This window comes from Podarcis erhardii, assembly GCF_964252035.2.
Source record: "Podarcis erhardii genome assembly, chromosome: 6".
Classification (NCBI taxonomy): Eukaryota; Metazoa; Chordata; class Lepidosauria; order Squamata; family Lacertidae; genus Podarcis; species Podarcis erhardii.
The window spans coordinates 34,520,781-34,547,940 of record NC_138510.1 but is presented as its reverse complement, the minus strand read 5'-3'; the positions used below and the strand labels follow the sequence as shown (position 1 = coordinate 34,547,940).

General features: G+C 41.4%; 1 protein-coding gene across 3 annotated transcripts in view; it reads right to left on the bottom strand.

Annotated features, from left to right (window-relative positions):
- The window catches only part of NGF (nerve growth factor), a 57,380-nt gene extending 48,788 nt beyond the window's left edge, over positions 1-8,592 (bottom strand). For 2 of the 3 annotated variants that reach the window (XM_081865052.1, XM_081865051.1), the window contains exon 1: positions 8,125-8,592. The gene's annotated coding sequence lies outside the window, so the exon portion shown is untranslated. Of the gene's footprint in view, positions 1-7,593; positions 7,718-8,124 lie in introns of those variants that run through there. The other variant, XM_081865049.1, reaches the window with a different exon arrangement.
- Positions 8,593-27,160: the final 18,568 nt, after the last annotated feature.

Here is a 27,160-nt window from a genome sequence, read left to right as displayed (position 1 = left end):
CCTGAGTATAACTTGAATAGATATGGCCAATAATTTGCTGCAGTGGCCACAGTGTGATAATTTGGCTTCCAACACATTATCCAATCGTTACCTCAAGCAAATTCCTGTGAATCTGAGCATTTTGTATAAGCAGGTTTATGCTCATAGGTTTGCTTTAAATTCCCTCTTTTTAAATGAAGTGATCTTTCAGTAGGGCATTGTTAATGAAAGCACGACATGTAAAAGGAGAGCTATTTTGGATCTTCATTATATATCTTTTTAAAGAGCCCATCAGGATGCTTTTGAAGGTTCATGCTCAAGAGTTTCCAGCAGTAGAAACTTCTCTAAAGCTTTATTGCAAATTACTTGGGCTTCAGGTTTGGGACCAACGTAGGTTTGCTACACAAAATGACTGTTATCATTTAGTGCTACAGAAAGTGGTTTATGATTGCCCATGATTCTGCCTGTCATTAGCTAGAATACATTCTTCCCTCTGCACCCATTTAACCCAATCCCTCTCATCTTCCTTACCACTGCTCAAGGTAGATTCATCAGAGGAACTTGGAAAGTATAATCATATGTTGTTACTGTTTCCAGTAATGGAAAATTGGATTTTGATATGGCTACTTGCCAATAGACCTACTTTTCTTTAAAGCCTGTAATACCATAAACCCAGAACCCTTGGAAAGAGAAGAAAAAGATGTTTCCTGGGAAGCAAATATTTCTCTCCTCTTCAAGATTCCAAAGTGTTCCTTAGAGTGAACACTGACACACAAGCTGATAAACAACGGTGAAAAAAGGTCAGTCTGAAGACAGATTCTGCCTGAATTTTAGAAACCCTGCTACTAAGCCTTCTCTCAATTTATCAAAATGCCACCCACAGTATTCTGCGTGTCACACCAGAGCTGACTTGATCTAGTAGGTTTTGTTTGTTAGGTACGCTCACCATTTAACACACGAGATGAGAGGAAACACAGGTTATTTTCCCTTTGCAAGTTTTAGATGAAATGCTCCATAAAGTTAGGGGTGCCTGACTTTTAACCTGCTCCTGTGTCCTTAACAGCAAATGCAGAAGCAGTAGTTGAACTGGTAAAGCTTTTTCTCTCCTGTTTGATATCTGCATGTCAACCTGTTGTCAAAGGCACAAGAAGGAGTAAAAAGGGGACAGTTTTGCATATAGTTCTTAAGAGCCTTTCTGGCTGGACCTACTGGAAGATTTACAAGGAAAAAAAATAAGTTTTCCATTGGCTTGCTACATTTGACCACGAGGCTCCCCTGCCCCAGTATGAATTACAATTACTAGGGATCCAAGAATTCGCATATGTCAGATTAATTTAAAGAGTGAAATAATCTATTGTACCTCCATTTTTGTTCTGCTGGTTTTTTATGTGCTTAAACTGTTTTCCAATAATTTGATATAAATAACAAATTATAAAATCAATAGTATTCAGTTTCAAATATTTAGATATGCTATGCAGGACAGTTTAAATGTTTAAAATTCCTGGGAGCCAGCATCATTCTTTACCTAACAGGTAGAAATACCTGCCTGAAAAGGGTACAGGAACTGACTCTGCACTTCATTACCTAATCTACTGTAAGTCTCATATACCATGATCAAACCAATCCAGATCTGTGGGAAAGGTTACAAACATAAAAGGTTCTCTTCTAAAACAACATTACTAGAATTACAAATTGAATCCCAAGCACAAGCACTTAGATCACTGCATTAGAGCGACAGATGTATTTCATCTCCCTTAGTTATGGAGGTTCTAGGCAGTCATAGTCATCTCAGTTATGGATATCTGCAGATAAATGCATGAAGTCTTAATAATGAAATGCTTATTCTCATAATAAACAAAAGCGGAGTGCTTAAAATAGGGCTGGCTCAGCCTTTTCAGCCCAAGGAACAAAGACACACAGAGGAAGGCATATACAGTGGTACCTCGGGTTACACACACTTCAGGTTACATACGCTTCAGGTTACAGACTCCGCTAACCCAGAAATAGTACCTCGGGTTAAGAACTTTGCTTCAGGATGAGAACAGAAATTGTGCAGCGGCGGCACGGCAGCAGCAGGAGGCCCCATTAGCTAAAGTGGTGCTTCAGGTTAAGAACAGTTTCAGGTTAAGAACAGACCTCTGGAACGAATTAAGTACATAACCAGAGGTACCACTGTATACACAATACCCTCCCCATTCCTTTGCTGATGTGTGGAGGGAATTTTCTCCCCATCATGGTGCTGGGTTGGGCACTGGAGGGCAGAGAGAAACCTTTCCACCAAGCCCAACGCTATGATGGAAGGAAGATTGCTTTTTACAGATCCATCTCAAAAAGGGCTATTATATTACTACTGTGCTGCTGGGCTGGACAGAGATGAAACGCCCAGGCTTTCAGTGGAGAAGAAAATCCCATCTACTTAGCCCAACTCTCATTCTTCTGCTGGCCTTACGATTGGTAAAATAGGCAACAGCAATGGTGCTGAACAAGTAGTTGGTGCTCTGGTAACAGAAAGAAACCCTCTGATTTGCTCCACTCTTTCCCTGGGACAGCTTAAGAACCATCAGAATACTCATTTCTGTTTCTGTGGATTTGAACCCCTGTCTCTAATAATAATAATAATTTATTATTTATACTCTGCCCATCTGGCTGGGTTTCCCCAGCCACTCTTTGTGGCTTCCAACAGAATATTAAAAACATGATAAAACATCAAACATTAAAAACAGGGCTGCCTTCAGATGTCTTCTAAAACTCAGATAGCTGTTTATTTCCTTGACATCTGATGGGAGGGCATTCCACAGGGCGGGCACCACTACCAAGAAGGCCCTCTGCCTGGTTCCCTGTAACCTCACTTCTCGCAGGGAGGAAACCGCCAGAAGGCCCTTGGAGCTGGACCTCCTAGGCCCCTAGTACAACACTACAACCACAACACCACATTGGTTGACTTTAGGAGAATATTAGAAAAAATGTCTTAAAGGTGAAAGCAGTTACAAATGGAAATAATTAGGTAGAGGGTTGGTTGGGACAGCCATCTATTGAGAATGTTCTAGGTCTGCATTTCCTGTAGCAGGAAGGGGGTTACAAGGTTCCATCCAATTCTAGACATATATAATTCAATTTAAAAAGTGATGTAAAATCCTCCTTCCAGTCATATTGAATCACATTTAGTAATTCAGCTTGAGTCTGATATGATTTTAAAAGTACATGGAATATAGCTTTGCTCCACATTTTAAGTAACTCATAGGAGCCACAAACTCTTGCATAATCCATTGAGCTTTGAGCTGTTGAATATGTACTTCAGTTCTACTCTAGCTTTAATCGCATACAAATCTTTTAAATGTCTCTGTATGAAGCATAAACCAAAGCTTGTAATAACAAGAAAAAGAAGCTGTTCTATTAATATTAGCTGCCTTTAAATTAATTACATCTGTAATTTTCAGTAATGAGGATAACTGCAAAGGCAAAGAAAATTTTTAGGACACTGTGGCTCAGTTGAATTGAATCCATAACGAGAAGAAGTTAATAGAAGTTTGTTTGCATTAAGCAAAGGGATTCTGCTTAGCTGAATGAAGAACTACTGGGTCACTGCCACCAGAGCTATATGTGTTATGTTATGGATGTTTGTATGTGACACCAATAAAAGGTTTGATGATGATGAAGCAAAGGGAATATCGCAATTGTAAAAGATGCCTCTCCAGTTTGGTCCAGGAGGAAGTATTGCTGGTTCTTCTTGAAGTTATCTTAATTCCTGCATTGCACAGGGTTGGACCAGATGACTCTTGGGATACCTTCCAACTCTACAATTCTATTATTCTATCCCCCCACCTGAGGTGTATGAATGCACTTTAGAAGATACCACAGAAGAGTGAACAAATCTGGACTAGGGCTGTTAACTCTAGATAGAGTTGTGATGGTTCAATATTCTTGTGGCAGTGGGTGCAGGAAATGCATCCTTCCAGCTTCATCTTACATGATAACTGTCCCTTTCTCTTTCTTTCTCTTTGATAAACCAGACCTGCTCTCAGTCACTCACCTTCAGATCAGACCACTTTAATGTTCACTATGTGGGGCTGCACTTGAAGACAATCTGGAAGTTTCAGATTTCAGCAACCAGAAGCTTGGACAGGAGCCAGTCAATCAGTTCATATTACACAGATCCTGTACCAGCTTAACTGATCTTGTTTCCAGGCTTAATGCAAGGAGCTGGTTTTGACCTCTGAAACCCCAAATGGCCTGGGGCCAGTATTTCTCAAGAATCCCTACAATCTCCCCGACATTTCTGAGACATTTAGTTCAGCAGCCAAGAACTGGCACCCTCTCCCATGAGAGGTTTGTACCACACTTTTAAATGGGGGGGGGGGTGAAGAATGCATAATTTCAGCAGTTTTTTTGCAGATTATCATTCTATTCTGCTATACTGGGGCAGATGGGGCTCGTCAACCTGGGAAGGTAGCTTACCTAGGAGAATGAAAACTCTGATCCTAAGCCTCCGCTGCCTTGTGGGGTATATTTAAGAGAAGGAAAGGCTAAAAAATAAACCCTACACAAACTTGGAGTGCAGTCTCTAAGATAGGGTCTCATACACCTCCTAGCGGCAACTCTTGCAGCCAAGCCCAGGACCTCCATACACACTACTGAGGCCTGAAGGGGCTGCTAATGCCCATTCCATTCTCTCTCAAGACGGGCAGATGCCAACAACAAACTGCTACTGCCTTTTTACTTTTTTAGGCTGCAGTCTTATTCACTCTGACCTGGAAACTCAATGGGAATTAATTTTGAACTGACTTATACAGGATAGCGTGTTTTAGAGATTGTCATGGGATTTACTGACATTTGTGTTGTTATTTTGCTTTCCCCCTTTGTCTCAAAGGGGCTGCATTTTGATCTCTTTGCTGATTCCAACTGGAAGACACAATTATAGCAAATGGGAACTCACTGAATTATCATTATTGCATCTATTAGTCTACTTCAAATGTATCCAACTGACTTAACAAGATAAAGCAGATAAAATCTTTCCTTAGGTACTTTTACATTCATTTACACCTCTCTATATTTTTATCATCTACTTCTAGTTTAACACTTCAGTATTGGGGAATCTGCCATTTGAACAAACTCTCTGAGTCCTTTCAATATTTAAAACAGCACCATTTGGCTATTTTCTGTTATCCAGAAGCTGATTTTCCAAGCACAGTAGCTATTATCAAGTCCAGATCTCAAGATTCTGAGCCAACATTGAATTATTGCCTTGGTAGACAAAAACTAATTTTGATGTATAGATGTGTGTGCATATTGCAGTTGTTGTTTTCTTTAAAGACCTCTGCATTCTCATGTTCTTTACTACAAAGTTTTTGCTATCATTTACAGTCTTATGGGTGGTCTACTATTTCCACTAATGTTAATGCTAGAAGACCAAAGCAGGGTTAAATTAGGCAAGCACCATAAACTCCAAGACAGCTGCATGTGTACGCACGAGTAAGTTCTCTCTCATCTACCTGTAACTCAACTGTATATCTATCTCTTTTGTCTTCTGGTAATCATACAAAGGCCAAGAGAAAGAAAAAAAAACCCCAAAAGCAGAGAATCTCCCCCCTGCTTCTATAGGTGAATTAATTCCAGACCATGGATTGCTTAATGTTTAACCAATAACAAAGTAAACTATTTCCATCTGAAATGCCAGATATTCATGTGGAACAGTCTTCCCCCTGAAATTTTGTTATATTATTAAAACTACTCCTTCACCTCGAAAACAGACAGGGTTTCTGGCAGGCAACGTAAACCAAAAAAATGGAATCTATATGTGTAATCTAGCTCACAAAACAGTACAAAACTGAAGAACACATGTGGAGAGGTGGTAGAATAAGGATTTTTTTTACAACTTTATTCTATGTACGCTTACTTAGAAGCAAACTCCAATAATGTCATTACAACTGTGTAAGCGAACTTCATGGTTTTATTAGCCAACCTACTTTAATGCATGTTATTAAATCAATCAGGAACAATTCATGTTTATCAGATGGCTGAATTCAGCACATATTTTTAGATGGGAATTGCCAGCAGAGGTCACCATTGCTTTAAATGGCCATGATAAACAGTGACATTTTCAAAAACTGTAATGGATGGTCTGGGAGAGCTCCATCGGCCTGGCCTGGACTGACATTATGTGACAGAACTGAATTTTGTACTACTGTATTTCCATGCATGTTACACTTTATGGTGTTTAAGCAAAAATGAAACAGTTTCATTTTCAACAGTTGAACACAACCACAGTACAAGCAGAATTAAATTGTTTAGTACAAATAATAAATACACCTCTTCTTTAAACTGATGCTTAGAAAACAAACTACAGCAATCTGTACATGAGTCTTGAAACAGACTCCACCCCTCCTTTGAAATACATGCAAGTGACACAGAATTTTAATGTGTACATAAGCAAAACAAATCTGCATCAACAAGTGGGATCTATCTCACCAACACAACTTCAGACTTCATAATACACCAGCTGAATTTATCTTTGTATGTTGTACTGTAAAGGATAAGCACTTTCCATTCAGAAACAAGTTAGTTTTCTTGAATTGAAACTTTGACACTTTGAAGCAAGTTGAACAGACACAATCTCACAACTCTTTAGCTTTCTGCCCATTTTTAAAATGAGAAAACAGAGAACAACTAAATGAAGAAGAGCAAGGTTGCTTCTGAGCAAAGTTTTGCTTACCTAATACTAGGAGAAAGTAATGAGCAACAGAAACTTCATGACTTCCTCTCCTAGCATCTTGTGAAACAGATTTTGTCCCTTAAGGGTGAGTTCTCTGCATTTCTCAAGTTGGTGAATTATCGTTATCCCAATTCCACATACTCCTTTGAAAGTGACTGTATCACTGAACAATGTCTCCAGATGTTTCAAAGATTGTTAAGCAATGATTCAGATACTTGATGTTAAGGTCCTGATCATCTTTGGCTCAATATATGACTCATCCAACCCATTTGGCCGTTGGTCCTTATTATCTTTTTTTGTACTGTAGGCGAATGCCTGACTCCCCACCCCCACCCCCAATAATACAATTTCATGGACCATAATGACGTTCCTCATTTTATAGCAGTACAGTGCCATGGCATTATTTAATGATGGAATGTCGATCAAACAAAGAGAGCATCACTGAAACCAGGTAAGATAAAGTAAAGCTAACATGAGGTGTTCTAGACAGAATCTCTTCCTACAACTTAACAACAAAGTTCTGATGCATGTTTTCAGTTAAGCTAAGGTACAAGGCTACATTATGCTGTACAAGAGAAAACCCACACCTAGCTTATACAAAGGATTTACAGTAATACACTTCGATGCTCACAAATTTCCAAGCTTGTGACAATTGTGGAAAAAAACCACAGCCGGACAAGCACACTATTCATATATCCATTTTTTCCCCTGCAGGTTTCCCCCTGGACAAGGCAATGCTCAAAAGTTAAGGGGTGGAAGAAACAGATCCACAAACTGTCCCAAGGAGCTACAAAAACAAAACAACCCCCTCCCGCTCATCTGCTCGCCTCTTTCCCCTTCTGCCTGGCATTCGCTTTCAGGGGTAGAGGAAAAAGCTTAATCACAAACCATAAATCAATGAGCACCGTCAGTTTCCATCCTGTCCCAGCAGGGAGTTTGTAGCTGGAGGGGAACTCAACCCTGTACGTGTCTGGGGGCTTTAAAAAGTGTAAAAACACCGCGAGAGAACCACAGCCTTGGCCCTGATTTACACCAGAATGCCATAGGGATTTTTCCCTAGTTCCGCGTATGGTGAGACCATACGCGGAACTAGGCGAAAACGGGCTACTCCCGCCGTTTATGGATTTATTTATTTGATGAGGGACCACTGCGCCCTCTAAGCCACGACTTTCGGACGGGGCTGCTGCTCCCCAGAGAAAGACGCGCCACTAATCTTCGCTCATCCCAGAGGCTGCTGGGCTTGCTTGGTCCAACCCCACGAGGGGACCTTCCTCCCAAGGTGCCATTTCCAGTGACAGCCCCGGGAAGGCAGCTGGCGGGCTTGGGAGTTGGCTGGTGTCCCCTGCGGCCGGCCGCTCCTCGCCAGGGCAGCCCAGCAGCAACTTCTCCTCACGCGCCTGCTGCGTCCATTGGCCCGAGGCGGGCTGGCGACTCACCTCAGCGCTGCGACCGCGGGCAGGTGGAGAGAGGCCCCCCTAGGAGCTGCTGCTGCTGCTGCTGCTGCTGCTGCTGCCGCTATAGGCGCCGTCGCGCAGGCTCACGCACGGGATCCTCGAGCGCCTCGCTCCGTGGCCACTTTCCCAACGCACGCGAGCCATTCACTTCGCGCGCGCGCCGCAGCCTCATCCACGGCGCTCTCGCTCAACTCCGACCGAGCCGCCGCTGCTGTTGCGGCAACTGACTCACGAGAGGCAGACTCGCCTGGGTCCTAGCGCCATAAAAAAAAAAAAAAAGGCGCGGGAGCTGCACAGACGCGCCGCCGCGCTTAGCCCAGAGACGCTGGGCGGGAAAGTCCCCTGAGGGGGCGCGGAGCGACTCCCGGGAAAGACGTCGCTCGCCCAGGCCGCCCGCGAGCTTTTTCCCGCCCTCGCGCTCGTCCGCCTTTGCTGGGCTCTCGAGAGGGACTCGCCGGCACGTGCGCGGCTCCTGTCTCCTGCGGGAGATGAATGGAAATGCAGGCGAGCGCCTCGGGAGGCCTGCTCGACTTCTGATTGGAGGAGGGCGGGCGGAGCGCCCCGAGAGGAACCTCCCACAGCTGCGCCGGGCCACTCCGCGCGAAGGAAGGCGAACGTTCCAAGCCCCCTTGAGTCATCTGTTTGGGGGCGATTATCCAGTTTGGCGCCGGAATTATCTGGAATAATTAAATTTGGGTTGGCAGCTTTTTTTTTTTTTTTTAAGCTCTTCCTGGAGGTCCACTATAAAATACCTGCTCCGTAAACAAGAAATCATCCCAGTTCCTGTCGAATTGAGCTTTGGAAGAGCAGTAAAGTAGATTCATAAAAAGCAAGGTTTGCAGAGTAAACCCGATTCACAGGTAGATGAAAAGAAAACAAAGCCCGCTGCAGATTAACCGAGTGAAAACTCCGGATTCTTGGTTCAAGAATGATGAATCCTCTCCCACTCAAAGAAGACCACCAAACTGCAAACAGAAAGGTGTCAACTTTTGGAATGAAGGAATTCCATTTTCAGCCACCAACATCAGCCAATAGCCCATAAGAATATAAGAACAGGATCAGCCCAGTGGCCCATCTAATCGGGCATCCTGTCCTCACAGTGGCCAACCAAATCCCAATAGGGAGCCTGCAAGCCGGAGCAGACTCTCTCCCGTTGTGATTTCCAGCAACTGGTGTTCTGAAGCAGGCTGCCCCCAACAGTGGAGACAGAGCATAGCCATCAAGGCAAATAGCCTTCTCCTCCATGAACTTGCCTGTTCTTCTTTTAACGCCATCCAAGTTGCTGGCTATCCCTGCCTCCTGGGTGGGTGAGATCCATAGTCTGGCAATACACTGTGTGAAGAATTGCTTTCTTTTGTGTGCCCTGAATCTTCCAACATTCAGCTTCTACAAGTTCTAGTGTTAGGAGAGAGCGAGAGAAAAACTTGCCTCTATCTGCTTTCTCCTACCATACATCATTTTCTACACTCCTTTCATGTCACCTCTCCCATTTTCTCTGTATTAAAAGGCCAACCAAGGTTTTAACCTCTCCTCACAGGGGAGCTCCTCAATCCCCTGGATCATTTTGGTTGCCTTTTTTCTCTCTGAATGTACAACATCCTTTTTTAAGGTGAAGCAACCATAACAGAACATAATAACAAGTTTGCTAAAATAAAATTGGGAATCTTATATTAAAAAGTGAATACATAGCCAATTAACTGTTCACAAATTGCTAATTGCACTTTAATTTGCCATATGCAAACTGCAAATTCCGAACAGGATGCTGGGCTAAATGGACCTTTGATTTGATCTGGCAAGGTTCTTCTTCTGTATATGTACAACTTTCAAAATGTTGAGTAAGAAATTCAATCCACTGCTTTTGCACCAGAATAAGCAGAGCTCATGCCACAATAAACTAATTAGTTCCCAAGGTGTCGCCTCATACTTGGTGCTCCCAAATAACACACATGTTTGCGTAATAGCAAATTGCATAATTTATCAATAACAAAGCAATAAATCATTCCTTCAGACTCTGAATACAAATACGCAGTTTAGACACATTATACAACTCATATTTGTTTCATCTCTTTGCTGGCAACAAAGATGGATAAGGTCTCTAAAAGGGATGTAAGCATAGCTGTCAACTTTTCCCTTTTCTTGTGAGGAATCCTATTTGGAATAAGGGAATTTCTCTTTAAAAAAGGGAAACAGCTATGGATGTAAGCCTGAAACTAACAACATACCTTGTGCAGAGATGGCTGGCTGCTTCACACTTCCATAGAACACAATGGCTATTCCAGCATAGCTGCAGTATTTGCCACTTCCATATGGCCAGGGATGCATGTGGCTGTGGTGATGTCTTCATTTGGCTTCTCGAATGATTTCATTGTAAGCACCATTCCAGCGCATTTGGCTCCCAGTATGACAAAACACTGCTGCTAGTCTGAAACACATGGGAAGTCAAATTCAGGTGGTATGAGAGTTGCATGGAACCTGAAATGCATGGCTGTACCAATCGTGCTGCAGACTGTGTAATAGAAACATTGAACTGTCTCTTCTTTCTCAATACACAGCTCCAAAATACTCAATTTTACAATATCCTTCAATGGCAACCTTACTGAAAATAAAAGAATAATTCCAAATGCTGTGGGAATTGTCTATAATTTTAAAAAATAAGAAAGATAAATGATAACAGGCAACACCTAAACTAACCATGAGAAAGTCCTGTTCAGAAACACAACATACCGGTAACTTGGGCCCTCTTACTTCAGAATAGACTGGCCTCAGCTTCTGATGCCAAGTTCAAATGTGTAAAATGATGCAACATACATTCCATCCAGCAGAGGGAAGTGTGGTGAGATGAGTACCATATCTTTTAACTCTGGGAAGACTGAAGATTGATGAGGGGAAAGTTTGGTGTGCTGAAAATGTATCAGAATCCTTGGAAATTAGGGGTGTAGTATCCAAAATCTAGCAATCCTCTACAGTTATGATTTGGGTAAGCAGGTAGGCAGCAGTTGTGGGGCAGTGAGTTTTATTTTAAACTCCTGCACCTGGAATGCTTGTGTACTATATATGTCATGACTAGAAAGCGCCACCCAGTTCTGCTTTTTATATTCTAATTTTAAACACACATGTAAACCGATTAAATGGTCAACATTCCAGACTTGGCTTACATTTTGACTGTATTTTTTCTTTTTCTTTTTACTGTCTATTCACTGGTACAGTGCAAATTTCAGCACATGCATTTCAGTTTCTTTGGAAAAGAGCAAAGCACCTGCCTAACCGCAGTGCTGAAATCAATGGGACTCAAATGTTATATAGAAAGAAATTATTTTGGAAATATGCTTTATGACACACTGGGATCCATTCTAGACCCTGTTATGCTGAACACTCTGTGAAGCAGTAATTCTGATCGCTTTGTGCTCCTGATTATTGTGGTTTATGTTTTAATTGCCTTATTGTTCTTACTGTGAGACAAACAGTGCACGCAATCCACCTGTCTTTTCACTAATAATAATAATAATAATTTATTATTTATACCCCGCCCATCTGGCTGGGTTTCCCCAGCCACTCTGGGTGGCTTCCAACAAAACACTAAAATACAATAACCTATTAAACATTAAAAGCTTCCCTAAATAGGGCTGCCTTCTAAAAGTTTGGTAGCTATTTTTCTCTTTGACATCTGGTGGGAGGGCATTCCACAGGGTGAAGAACCACTTGGGAGATGTTTTATATCTTTCACCTCCCATTTCTCCTTCTTGCTCCCAGACCAGGAGGTGTCTGGAGTTGTGGAGGGGGGAGTAGTACTCTTAGCAAGCCCCAACAGAGCAAGACAGGGACCCAATCTGTACTTTCCTTTCATCTTTTCTTAGTGTGGACTTAGTGCAGTTGAATTGGGTAGGCAATGTGAATAGGCCAGGTCCTGTGGCTAGGCAAAAAACTTAACCAACTCAACAGAGTTCAAATTAAAACAACAAATCAATTATCCAGCATTCATAACTACATCTTGACATTTATTACCATTCACTAGAGTTAATAGGAACTCCACCATGCAGGACTGCTAAGGGGACTTGCAGAGAAATGTAAGAAGGAAGTTTGTTCTAAAAGCCTGATCACTGATTCTTCAAGCACACCCAGCAAGTTCTTCACTTTACATTGATTTCCTCTTTGCCTAATTTTGATTTAAGATGGTCTAAAATTCTGATTGGGAAAGTAATTATTTGATGCTTGTGCTTGCTCTTGTTAACTTGACAAATCATCCAAGCCTATATTATGCTCATTCCAAGATGCTCTTTATTCAGCTGCATAAATAGAACTGAATATTAAATGTAAATAACTACATTTTATTTTATTTTATTTTATTTTATTTATTTTATTTATTTTATTTTATTTTATTTTATTTTATTTTATTTTATTATTTTATTTTATTTTATTTTATTTTATTTTATTTTATGTGTTGTAGCCCCTCTGTTTTTACTATTTTTGATTACTACTGTTACAGTTCTGCTGTGAGTTCACACAATATATCCAATGTTCAACCTACAAGCATGCCTTTTATACTGGGCACCAACTTCTGAGAAGTCTTTACGTCAGGGTCTCTCTGGGGACTGAAAGGAGGGATATAAATATTTCAATATGTAGGTATGCCACTCTTTACTATATCAGCACTTGTCCGCCATTACACTGAAAACCAAGTTTACATTCACAAGCAAAGCCAGGCCTTCCCACACTTCTCCTGTTGTTGTTGCTGCTGCTGTGGCTGGAGGGGGGAGGGGGGAGGATGACTTTCTTCCCTTTGTCCCCCCCCCCCCCCCCGCTGCTTTGACTGCGAGAAGGAAGCCCGGGGGATGAGTGAGCTGTGAGGGGAAGGGGTTTGGGGAGGGATCAGTAAAGGGAGGGGGAGGGAGTTTGGCCAGTTGCAAAGGGAGGGCAGTTGGCAACAGAGTTGGGAGTTTGGCAGGGGTTGATTAGCCCTATGTTAAGTAACATTCAGCGCCCCATCATTTCCTATTTTAGTAGATACCAAATTCAAACATTCATCACATTTAAGAAAAACAAAAACAAAACTTGCAACAGTGATTTATTTCGTTATTAAATTTATATCCCACTTGAATGGGATGGCAGAAAATACACATTGATCACAGGATTGTTAAGGCTGTTGCACACATTGCAAAGCAGAAAACCCAAGTTTGCCACCGTGAGTATACTTGAGACAGAGCTCAAGTCAAAGCTGGCTCTCCAATGTCAGAGTCTGCAGATAATGTGTGTTTCCTTTCCAAACATGTGTTTGCCTCTTCTGCATTCTACATTTTAAAATGGACACTTCCCAAATGTAACAAATTAAATGACCCTACGATAGCGTACCTCAGTGATCTTCTAAGCAATTCAGCTTTAGGTATCTACTAGCTTGTAAATTAATGAGAGGAATGGAGTACCGGTATTTGCCTGTTTTGCCAGCTTTGTGCAGCTGAGCAAGGCTGTACTCAATACTGCTGCTAAGTAGAAAAATGCTAATATAATCTTCTGATTAACATCTTGTATCAATTTGTTCATGGCTGCAATGTACATAACATACTCCCCAATACTGAAATACTACTGAGACTTAACTTTAATCGACCCTGATAATTTACAGCATTGCATCTGCTCGAATAAAAGGGCTGTTTTACATTGACAGTGCAACCCTGTGCATATCTACTTAGGAGTAAGCAATGCTTTTTCTCTGACATTTGTCACTAGTACAAAGTACTGTCACATATTTTTTGTTGCCCATTGCAGCCATTCTGTGCTCGTACCCATGGTGTACACACACACACACACACACACACACACACACGAAAGCATGGGAGTAAATACTGGGAGTTCAATGAGAGGTTTTCCAAGGTAAGTGTATACAGAATTGCAGCCTTAATTTGTTTATTATGCATTGAATTTGTTTCCATTTGTTCTGTTCCATGGTTAAGGCAGATAACTGAACAGCTGAGTGAAAAACAGGCTCTAAAATAGTCTATATAAATTTGCTCCAGTGAGCATGTGTTTGGTGAAACACACCAAGAGGAATGTAAATTTAAAATGTACTTAAAAGAAGTGACAAATGGTGAAAAGTTGCAAATATTCATTTTTTAAATTAATCAGTAGATGATATAGAAGTGATAAAACAGTAAATTATATTTAAAAGATTGCATTGATAAATGAAACAATTGCAACCAGACTACTATAGGAAAATGTATTATTAAGGCATTCTAAAACAATATAAGAAAAGTCACTTCACATTTTAAAAGAAGAGGTAGACAGGGGCTTTCTGGAATGATGAGTCAAAGGCTCATATGTACCAGACTTGCTATGGTGAGGTTTCCAGTGGAAGACTCCTGAGTGAAAATAATTCATGAAGATTGGGACAAAAAAAATAGAATGGAAAAGGAAAAGCTCTCCTCCACATAAACAAAACAAAACAAAACAGTTTTAGTTCCTTGTGTTTCCCTAATATAAAACCCTTTCATTTATTATCTTTTCCCACACTATGATTGATTCTTTTTGGTAACACCTCTGAATAAATTTACTCCCTATTAAAATTAAGCTTTCTTTAATTTATGGCTTGCACCAAGGTTCTGTGCCTTCGTTGTTCTCCTTTTCATTGCAACTCAGTTTTCCTTATCACATGTAAGCCATAAATTCCTAAACCTGGAAGAACTTTGAAATCACCTGGTTTCTAGCTGAGATCATACATCACTTTCACAAATAATTATCTCATCCACGAATCCTTTTGGTGAACTGTCAACCATCCAAGCACTCATCTTCAAAGGACTCATCACTGTGTTTATCTCAAAATTTGTATGGTGGGGAAAAATGATCTGTGTATTCAGGGATGATTAGCTGCTATCTTTTCTGCTCCTCCAGCCTTAGCATATAATCATCATGACTTCCAAAAGCAAACTATGGTTCATACAATCTGTGGATCTGCTCCTTCTGTGCAACCCTCCACACCAAGAACCCAGAAAATAAGTCCAAAGAGGACCTAGTTAACAGTGAGTATTAACTATCACATTGCAGATAAATGGGTCATAGAGTCCACCTAATTAGATTGCTATATAATGCAGTCTCCTGTTTCTGCCATATGAATCTACACTGTAATCAGTATGTGCATGTTGATCTGGGGCACAATCAGAAAATCGATTCCCCACTTGATTTCCTCTATAATAGATTGTAATCCAGACATAGCCATGGTGGGAATACCCAAAGGTCATTGTAGGAATACCCAGTATGGATGAACCAGACACCTCGATTTGGACTGTAATGAAGTGTAGAGTACAGATGTACCAGTTGTTATTGCCCATAGGATAATATATCTCCCATAAAGGACCTCAATTGAATCAATGTTATAACGGGTGTCATTTGTATTTATGGGGATCATAAAGAAAAGCGACAGATATTAATAGTATTCAAGATGAATTGTGTCAGGGGTGGGCTTGGCTGCTCTTAATTGGAATGTCTCGAAATAATTAGCAGGCAAAGTATCCACTGACCCGGAGGTAAGGTAATTGTACTTCCGAAACATACAAAAGGCCTGGAGCCCTATAGGTCCTTGTCAGCAACAATAGTTTATCACTCAGCTGCTGGCTATTAGCAAGTTGTTGCCAGCTCAGAGTAGAGTACATAATCTATTTAAAACATGAGCCCTGCTGTGAAACTGGAAACAAAGCAGCGTGATGCTGGCAAGGAGAGACAGATGACCCCGTGATTTCACTGTTTGATTATATTTCAAAGTGGCTGTTACATCCCAGGGGCAGTCAAGGTGTTTAAATACAGGGCATGTAACCATCTGAAGATAGGATCATCTGAGCTAAAAATTGAGCATTTTAAAACTTCCTGTCCGTGATTTAGACCACTATTCATCTCCTGTCCCATAATCTATTTTCTCACTTCAGGCATTGGTGTAGGATGTAGGGGTCCCGGGCCCTGAATGATGATTATTTGAAAGCAAAATAGCTACAGTGACCAATTTAACAAGGCAGAATTGGTGATAAGACATTGGCCAGCTAATTAACACAAATACTTTTTTGAAATGTTAATAATGTTCCTTATTTTGAGGCTGGCCACCTTAAGGACAGTTCTCTACCTGATTTTAAGGTGGCCATACCTGATCAAAGGGATGTCAAAGGGCAACTCCAGCAGAAAACCTCTGAATTACAGTTTATCAGGCAACTCCATTCTGTTACCTGTGCCTTGAATAGAGATTACAGCTTAAAAAAAAATACTTTACCAATGTGAGGATGTTTGTGCTATCACCAGTGTTGCCTTGTTGATTGGTCACTGTAGTTATTTTGCTTTCAGGTAATAATCATTATCCTTTCTGCATTTTGTTTCCCTCTGAACTCACTTCTCTGCAGTGCTCTGCCCATTTTCCAGTTCAGGAATATACTTCATGCATCTGATGAAATGGACTATGGTTCATGAAAGCTTATATGCTATAATAAATGTGCTAGTCACAAGACTTTGTTGTTTTTGCTACAACAGACTAACACAGCTACCCTTCTGGAAATTGTACCAAGAGTTTAGTTCATCTGATTAGCATTCCATTATGCAAGCCTCTGGCAGGCTAATCATGACAGCTGTTGTTCGGCTGTTTATTCTCAGTGCACAGCAATTTCATTATCAACTTGTTATTTTAATTAAAGTAGGAAATCCACAAGAAGGAGGAGTGAGGACTATTCTTCCAAGCCAGGGAGGTGGGCTCAGCTCAGAGATTAAATTCATAGGAAAGTAGGTTCACCATTCCTGCTACAGTACATTAAAGATGCTAAATAATTTTCTTTATGACAACTCTTAGTGAGTTTGTTATCACAATGTTACAAGTGGGACCTGCAACAAAATGTTGCAACATATCATCATCCCTAACAGGAAGTTCAAGGTTCAGGATTCCAGACAGCCAGTCAGCCTTGTCTTCTTCCAGATATCCCCTATCATTGGCCATGCTAGGTTGATGAGACCTGGAATTCAACAAACCTATGGAAGGCAATGGGATTACCCTCCCTGCTAGAATGATACAGGAACACGGAATTACATTTCCACTCCCTCCATCTTCTGTTTTTCTTTTCCTACTACACTCAACATGCAGTATCTAGTGAGTTTGTTCAGTCTCACTTTGGCTGCCTCTGGCATGTTCCCTCCCACAAAAAAACCCTCTAGCTTTCTTTCTAAATGTGTTTTTCGTACTTTTGCGAACACTCAGGTTTGCTCAGTCATGCTGATGCCATCCTCAGATTGCTCTGTGGTCACACTTTGGCTTCAACCCTGTCAGCCCTCATCAGTTGAGCTTGGTACAAGAGGGAGCGACTGAATGTGCCTGATTCCCACAGGTCAACAATAGGTATGTGGATGTATGAAATGCAACCATGGGGAGGCTGCCCCCAATATCAAGCTGTTCATCTAAAGCAGTTCCAACACATTTGGGCAATTATGTGATTTCAGAGAACCTCTGTGTAAGCTTTGTGCAGGCAAATCAGAATGAAAGTTCAATAGGTCACCTGAAGGAGTTTTTGTATTATTAGTTCAAAGATGCTCTATTGGTTAACATATTGTCATTACTGTATGTTCAGTAACTTGTTCCACACTTTCATTATTATGTTACTATCTACGTCCAAAAGAGTATTGTTGAAGTCTGATATCTAGAACACTACCCATATCCCATCATTAGTAATTTATAGTTCCCGGCTGATTTTGCAGCTGAACTCTGGCATAGTGAGCCTAATGATTTAACACCATCAGGAAACAACAACTTAAAGAACCCAGTGCCAAACATAAATTGACTTTTATATTTAATCCAAGATCTCAAACAGTTTCTGATTACTGTATTTATAGGAATAGGTAGATATATGTTTGGCGTAAGCAACACATATTTATTTAAAACTTAGAAGTTCAGGTGAGAGGAATAGTTGTGGCCAATGAAATCGAGGATTTTCTTTAATATGACAGTGGAAGAATATGTTTCAGCTCAGACTTAATGCTGGCCAGCAGGGATTTGGTGGTTGTGAAAATTTAAGGCAATTCAACTCTAGCTTCCAATCCAATCCAACCCAATCTCATGCAACACTCTCCAATCACAGTACTTAGTAAATGGGGTGGTGGGTGGTAAAAAACTAAAACTAGCTCCTCACCTCCATTGCCTTTTACTCTTTTGTAAGTTCTCTGAACATTAGAAAGCATTTCATGAGTTGCGTAACATTTTTTTCAGCTTGTCGTTTGTTTAACCTTCAGTTTTGTTTAACCTAACCATTCTTCTCTCTCTCTCTCTCTCTCTCTCTCTCTCTCTCTCTCTCTCTCTCTCACACACACACACACACACACACACACACCATCATTTCACAACCACTTCCAGTCCAAACCTCATTCTCAGTCCCATCTTCATTCCCAGTCCCATCCTAATTCATTTGTTCAGCTTGTATTTTGGAATAAGCTTTCATGGAGAGTCCATGAAAGCTTATGTCATAACAAAAATGGGACTCTAAGTCACCACAGCATAGGACTTGTGTGTTGTTGTTTTCACTTCAGTTTTTGTAACAGACTAAGATGGCTACTCTTCTAGAAGTTGTCAGTTGTAGTGTACTCATATGAACACAGTAAGCTGCCTTACACTGAGTCAAACCATTGGTCCATCTTGTGCAGTATTGTCTGCCCGGCCTTTCCATTACTATGCATAATACTGGAGGCATCAAGAGGAGCAAATTGGCAGAAACAGGCTGTGGTAAACATTCCATGTACACTGTGCCATACCTACTAGGTGGTCGTAAGGCAGACATTTAAAGAACAATACAAATAAAAGCCTAGGTTAACTGCACATAGCTGTAGTAATCTTTCCAAAATGTTCTCTGCATGCTCTGGACAAATACAAACCAATTTGGTTTAGTGGGGTTTACTCCAGGACATGTTTTGCAGGGCTTGCAAATCATTGGGCACTGCTGCGTAATACAGATCATGCCTTTTTATGGGGACATTCATATTCCAAAGAAAACAAATTCCTTTGAAACACATTGTCTTAGTTAAAGGTTTTAACGTGCTTTGAGATTTCTAGAAGGCACAACTTTACATAATACAGCCATGTCATAGGAAGCCAGCAGTAATGAATTCTCTATGCATCTGTGCTCTGTATGGATAACTAGGCATGGCACTATATTTCTAAGGTTAATCAAGGTAGATTGAATTAAAAGATTATTTGATTCATAAAAGATGGAGCTATACATGTCTGCTGATGCTGCGGTTTGCTTACTAGAACATACTGTGAGTTATTTCAAGCACGGCTGCCTTGGCTGGTTTATGAAAGCACTGAGTGGACACAATTTTATAAATAATGTTCATAACCAGGGAAATAAATTCAAACGTCTGAATAATGCCTTTTCAATGTATATCTCACTGTATCTTCTTACAAAAATCTGGGGCTGTCTGAGACTTCCTTTGTACACTTAATTAAGGAGAAATCACTTTGTTGTGGTATTATGCATTTATTTATTTATCTATCTCAAAGCATTTTCTAAACTGCTTGATAGTGTAGAAATCTCTAAGTGGTGTACACTATGTACAGTATAAAAACAATATTCAGTAAAACAAAATTATAGCCTAAATAAAAGAAACCATATAAATGTATCTAGAAGCAAATAGAACAAATTCAGGGAGTTCATTCTAATAAATCAGAGTCTAATCTTATGGGTCAAGGAAAGCCTCAGGAAAAAGACACAGAGAGCACTACAGTAGTCCAGTTGTGAGGCTTTGTGGCTGTGTTGTGCAAAATTCAATGGGCTGAATCCAGGCTTAGATGTTTTTAGTGCAGACACACTGAAATCTATTGAACTTTAATGAGTCATGACTAACTCAGTCAAGGGGACTAACAAGTCCCATTGATTTCAATAGGATCTACTCTAAGCATGGTGAGTTCTGGATTCAACCCAACCACAATTTCATGTCAATCTGCCCTCTCCTGGATAGCTGAATACTTATACAGCTAGGGTGTTCAAAGCTCTTTGCTCTTATTTAGGCTCAGAACAGGTTCATATAGTACAAACGTACTCTATTATGTGGGGGGGCATGAAAGAAAGGAGATATATAAACATGGCACACACATAGCTGAAATCAAATGGGCCTGATGTTCTGAGGAGAGCTGCATCATGGAGCCCTTTCCACAGAGTCTTGTGTGGTATCACAATCCTAGTAAGCTTGGCCCAGCTTGTGACTGGACCATGGAAACTCCCTCAATATTTTAAGTATGGCTTGCTAATGTAAACAGCAAAACCACTGCAAACCAATAAAAAAAAAATTAATATTAACACCAAGGAACATTGATTTGGGTTCTCCATTAGGTTCATTCTGCTAACCTCTCATTCATTTAAATCCTTTGTTCATTTAGACCCTTTGGTTTGTTTTCTGCCTTACCAGGCTTGGTGACAATCTTGAAGCCCCCCCCCCCCAACTAGAACTGCAAAGTTCATTTCACTACCTAGAGGTGGACAGGGAAAACTTCCTCACATTCCTCTCCTCCATGTGTGTGGCTGGCTTTGGCTAAACTCCATTGAAAATAGAGGAGTGGTTCAGAAGGTGAAGAAAAGATGGCTGTTCCAGTCAGGTTGCTATTGAATTTAGGAGCAGTGGGAAAGAAAAGGTCATGGAACATAAGCATGACCTTAGAAGGAGCTGTACCATAATTAATATTATTATTATTGCTTTATTACTCTGGGGCAGCTTAAGGAATGCGCTGTCAAGCCCACAGCAAGGATGGAGGTAGAAGCAAACACAGATCAGGATGCTGAACTTAAAAAGAATCTTGTAAGTGATAACCTGCTCTTATTGCTAAAGGAGCTTACTTGCCTTTCGGACTTTTTCTATGTTGTTCTTTCAGGCTGCAGAAATTAAGTAGCAGAGAAAAGTATCCACTGAGAACATTACTTCCCATAGAGGAGAGTGAAGACTGTCAAGGGGATAGTCCATTGTTGGGAAGGCTCCCCCATCCAAGTTCTGATTGAAGATAAATAAGTCTATGAAGGGGAAGCAGGAAGCTTGAAGTTGCCCAACGACAACTAGCACCTGAAGAGCAGACTGATGAGGTATAGAGGTTACCTGGCCATGCTATTCCCCACTATGGTGAGATGTATTGTATTTCTATTTAAATTATTGCAATTATTTTTAAATGTGCATCTATAGATAAATGATCGTGTGCAAATTTTATGCAACTTCCCCCCTTTTTGATGATGACCATCGTCAATCATCAGAAGGCATAGAATGGGTGGTATGCAACTAAGATTTACTCAAGAGTAGACACATTGCAATGAATAGACTTCACTTAGTCATAAAGTCATAGTTGGAAGTGACTCAAAGGGCCATCTACAACCCCCTGCAATGCAGGAATCATCCCTGACAGAATGGTCATCCAACCTCTGCTTAATAACCTCCAATTAATGGCAGCCCACCATTTTCTGCAGTAGTCCATTACACTGTGGAACTGCTCTTACCACCAGAAAGTTCTTCCTACTGTTTTGTCGGAATCTCTTTTCTTATAATTTGAATCCATTGGTTCAGGTCCTACCCTTTGGAGCAGCAGAAAACAAGCTTGCTCCATCTTCCATTTTTATTCATTTCAATCAGTCTACTCTGAGTAACTGTCGCTGCAGGCAAATGAATTCTGAGACACCATCTTTTTTTACCACAAATCCAGATACAGTTTTGTTTTTTAAATGCTTTTCAATGTTTTCAGTTCTTCTTTGTTATGAGTAAGATAATTCAGTTATATGAATATTTCAACAGACTATTTTTGCAAGTACATTTGTACTTTTCTTTCTAGAATATGTGAACGGGATCTCTGGGCAATAGGGTTCAATTTCTGCTCTTTTTTCCATAGACAAACAACTCAAGAGCTACAACTGCGTCATAACATTGCAACTCCAACTTGAGGTTAGACCCTCCGCAGTGAAATGTCCTCTCTTAATTTATTTACAGCTTTTGCCAAAAGCCAGCTGGAAGTGGAAGCCCTGCAAATTCACACTAAATGGTGGCAAACTGAGGTTTAAGAGTATGAAGCGGTCAATCAGATATCTTTGGATGAAATTTCTCCTGCTGAAAATTGAGAGGAGAATGCTAGAGGCAACTTAGAAACAACTTGCTGATGGCCATGCAATTCCACCTTTCAACAAGAGCATCAATGGGACAAACTGTCAGTCCCATCCCCAAGGAAATCTGTAATCCAACTGGGTTTGTGAATGAGTAACATATGATATTTAATGCGTGGCTTGCAGCCTATCAGGCCAGTTATTTTCTGGGATAAGTCCTTTCTTGTCATAAGAGATGGTCTATCAAGCTAGTCCTGACAAATTGACTTCATCATGTATATTGAAGCTACAGTAAGTTTGGGAGGCATCAGAATCAACAGAATCTTCAAGATTAACTTAAGCTATTTCTTAAGTGGTTTTCAGACACAAACAGGAACTCCAGCATGCCCCCAGTGTTTTAGTGTTAGGAAGGTATATTCCATGAAAGATAAACAGGGACCCTACAATAGGCTCATGCTTCATTACAAGTTGTTTAAGAACTGTGCAAACCAAAATTTATTAAATATATGTATCTTGTAATTTCCCAGCCCAACTGGCAGATGCTGGGAATTGAACCTGTGTCTCATCACATCTCAGGTGCTCCCCGCTGCATTTTATTGCATCTGCCAATGCCTACTTCTTGCAAACTTCATGCCAATTATGCTGATCTCCATGCTCATTGTTGCCAACCTGCAGAGTATGCCTGGGCAATTTGGGGTTCACTAAGGTACCACTGTTCTCATGGAAGTATATTGTACAAACAGTCTAGTATCTCCTATTTATGGTACTGTTTCCCAAAATTAGAGTTTAGCAAAGAATTGCCTGCTCAGTAAGCTCCCAAGTGGGCAGAGCCCTAGATGGAGCTAGCTTAGATCAGAAACTGTACTAGACAGTTTGTTTAAATTGGCAAGGAGATATCTGGGAAATTAATCCAAGCAGAGTACTTGTTTTATACTGTGACCTCGTTTATGGCATTTGCTGTCAGGAGAGCAAAGGAAGCTGGGCAGAGGGAATAAGAAATAGACATAAATGTGTGAACATCTGTGTCCTTCATTGATAAGCTAGAATCAGAGCAACAGGGGCACATAATATTCTGCACAGGTCAGCCACAGAGCACAGGATTGCACTTAGTGTGGTGACAATAAGTCAAGCATTGGGCTTAATGAAATCTGATACTGCACATATTCCAGCCAAATGGAGTCGCTTGCAGATTGGAAGTCTGGACCTTGTGTAGTGCCCTTTTGAATTGACCCAAAATGTGTTGTGCTTGGACAGAATGACTGAAAATATCTTTTCCAACTCTCTGATCTATTATTGAGACATCACTTTGGCTTGTGAAGTGAAATAACTTTGTTACCAAAGAATCAGTTCATAATTGTTTCTGTCTTAGTAAATCGAATATCAGCCTGATCCACTATTCCGTGGTGTTTGTGGAAAAAAATGACCCATCCATGGTGCTTCTACATCAGCATTGCCTCCAAGGAGCTATGTGGCTAAAGTCTGATTTGCACATGGGGCAAACTTGGTGACCACTTGCAGTGTGGTCATGTGGTTCAATGGGTACCTGTGGGCATTGGTGGAGGGAGGGATGTGTGGTGGGTGCAGCCCGCCTCGGGTGTCATCCGGGGGGGGGGGGTTGACATCACCACCCTACCCCCTGGGACACTTGCCTGAGATGCATGCATGCTCCAGGTGCCAGAGCAGCTAGCTCCACCTAGAATCATAGAATCATAGAGTTGGAAGAGACCACAAGGGCCATCGAGTCCAACCCCCTGCCAAGCAGGAAACACCACCAGAGCACTCCTGACATATGGTTGTCAAGCTTCTGCTTAAAGACCTCCAAAGAAGGAGACTCCACACTCCTTGGCAGCAAATTTCACTGTCGAACAGCTCTTACTGTCAGGAAGTTCCTCCTAATGTTTAGGTGGAATCTTTTTTCTTGTAGTTTGGAACCATTGCTCCGTGTCCGCTTCTCTGGAGCAGCAGAAAACAACCTTTCTCCCTCCTCTATGTGACATCCTTTTATATATTTGAACATGGCTATCATATCACCCCTTAACCTCCTCTTCTCCAGGCTAAACATGCCCAGCTCCCTTAGCCGTTCCTCATAAGGCATCGTTTCCAGGCCTTTGACCATTTTGGTTGCCCTCCTCTGGACACGTTCCAGTTTCTCAGTGTCCTTCTTGAACTGTGGTGCCCAGAACTGGACACAGTACTCCAGGTGAGGTCTGACCAGAGCAGAATACAGTGGCACTATTACTTCCCTTGATCTAGATGCTATACTCCTATTGATGCAGCCCAGAATTGCATTGGCTTTTTTAGCTGCCGCGTCACACTGTTGGCTCATGTCAAGTTTGTGGTCACCCAAGACTCCTAGATCCTTTTCACATGTACTGCTCTCAAGCCAGGTGTCACCCATCTTGTATTTGTGCCTCTCATTTTTTTTGCCCAAGTGCAATACTTTACATTTCTCCCTGTTAAAATTCATCTTGTTTGTTTTGGCCCAGTTCTCTAATCTGTCAAGGTTGTTTTGAAGTGTGATCCTGTCCTCTGGGGTGTTAGCCACCCCTCCCAGTTTGGTGTCATCTGCAAATTTGATCAGGATGCCCTTGAGTCCATCATCCAAGTCGTTGATTAAGATGTTGAATAAGACCGGGTAATTTAAATGTCATAACCCCAGTAATATCGCTTTGAATTTTGTTTGGTTGCTTGTCTATAGCATTTTTGTTTTATCCTGCTATGGCTGTATGCTAATGCAATAAAGGTTTGATTGAATAAGACCGGGCCTAAGACAGAACCCTGTGGCACCCCACTAGTCACTCTTCTCCAGGATGAAGAGGAACCATTGATGAGCACCCTTTGGGTTCAGTCAGTCAGCCAGTTACAAATCCACTGAGTGGTAGCATAGTCAAGACCGCATTTTACCAGCTTCTTTGCAAGAATATCATGGGGCACCTTGTCAAATGCCTTGCTGAAATCAAGGTAGGCTACATCCACTGCGTTCCCTTCATCTACCAGGCTTGTAATTCTGTCAAAAAACGAGATCAGGTTAGTTTGGCATGACTTATTTTTAAGAAATCCATGCTGACTATTGGTGATCACCGCATTCCTTTCTAGGTGCTCACAGACTGTTTGCTTAATGATCTGCTCCAGAATCTTCCCTGGTATTGATGTCAGACTGACTGGGCGATAATTATTTGGGTCCTCTCTTTCCCCCTTTTTGAAAATAGGGACAACATTTGCCCTCCTCCAGTCTGCCGGGACTTCGCCTGTTCTCCAGGAATTCTCAAAGATGGTTCAGAGATCACATCTGCCAGTTCTTTTAATACTCTTGGATGCAGTTCATCTGGCCCTGGAGACTTGAATACATCTAAACTAGCCAAGTATTCTTGTACTATCTCCTTAGTTATTCTGGGCTGTGTTTCCTCTGCTGAATCATTTGCTCCAAATTCTTCAGGTTGGGCATTGTTTTCTTTATCGGAGAAGACTGAGGCAAAGAAGGCATTGAGGAGTTCAGCCCTTTCTGTGTCCCCTGTTTGCATTTCACCATCTTCTCTTCTGAGTGACCCCACTGTTTCTTTGTTCTTCCTTTTGCTACGAACATACCCATAAAAGCCTTTTTTGTTGCTTTTAACCTCTCTAGCAAGCCTGAGTTCATTCTGTGCACACCTCTGCCTGTGTGGTTCAAATAATTGCAACAGGCCATGGGATGGGGAGAAATTCTCCAGAAAAACAAGGTCTGGAATGTCTGTATTGAAATGCCTACTTCTGTGCAGACATGAATGCTCCATACACTATTCACACAGCTGTTTTGCTAGCAAGCAGTAAAACAATTTGGGTAGTCATCAGAACCCTTTGAGCTTCTCTTGAGATTCCTTCGCATTTCACTTTAGATGAAGTTTCAGCTGCAACCTTGGAAGGGATAAATTATTTAATTTATTATTGTTGTATTTTTACTGCCAAGGAGGGAGAGAGGAAGAGGTCCTTGTGAGATCTCCTGCCTTGGGACTACATAAAATTAAACTCCAATCCAATCCCCTGGCTAACAGCAGCAAGGTTCCATGAAGTGGCTTAGCCACTACAGCATCTACAACCCTGATGCTCACAGCAGCCAGCTGGAGGGTATGGGGTACATTTCAGCTATGTTGCCTCCCAGGGTGCAGTAGTGAAGATGCCTGGATTGGGGGCTGTCATGTGACAGTAGCAGGGCTGTCTCAGTATCCAGCTGATCCTTTGCTCATGTACCTCTAACCCACCCCATCCCTTGACCACCCCATATTGGGGGTTCATACGGCCAGTATGGATACCATTGGCTTGCAGCCTGCACCTGGCCACAGTCTAGGCAAGGACACCGAATCACTCCTTGGTGGTCTCCACTATCAGCAGAGGCTGGCAAAGACAAACAGTGCTGGCAGAGAAACCCTCTCCAGCACAGAATTTGGAAATTTGGATTGCTTCAGCCAAGGCCCTAAGATCACAAAAGCAACACAAAAATCAGCAAGTTTAACACTGTGGACTCAGCTACTTTAGTAAAGAAAAACCACTTTATATGTGTTATAAAACCAGATGGTGTTGTGCAGTCCCATCTTTTGCCAAGTTGATTTCCCTTGATGAAGTTTTCCTGAAACGCTTTTTTAAAAATATGTCTAGATCCAGCCTGCATCTAAAAATCATGGGGTGAGGGTAACATTAAGGCCACTGGTTCCCAGAAGACAAAGATGCCTGGTGAATCTTTTTGTGGAGGTCATTCCCCAATTGTGGGACCACTCTTGACACACCCCTCTCTGGTAACAACCCACCTCACCTCTGGTGGTAGCTGCAGCGACTGGGTGCATGGGAAAATACACATGGAACAAGAGATCCTTCATGTACTCCAAAACTAAACCATGAAGGGCTGTAAAAGCCAAGTCTCAGTTAACAGTCTTATTCTGCAGTTTCAAATCAGTCTTCAGGGCAGCGCCTTGTGTCGCAAA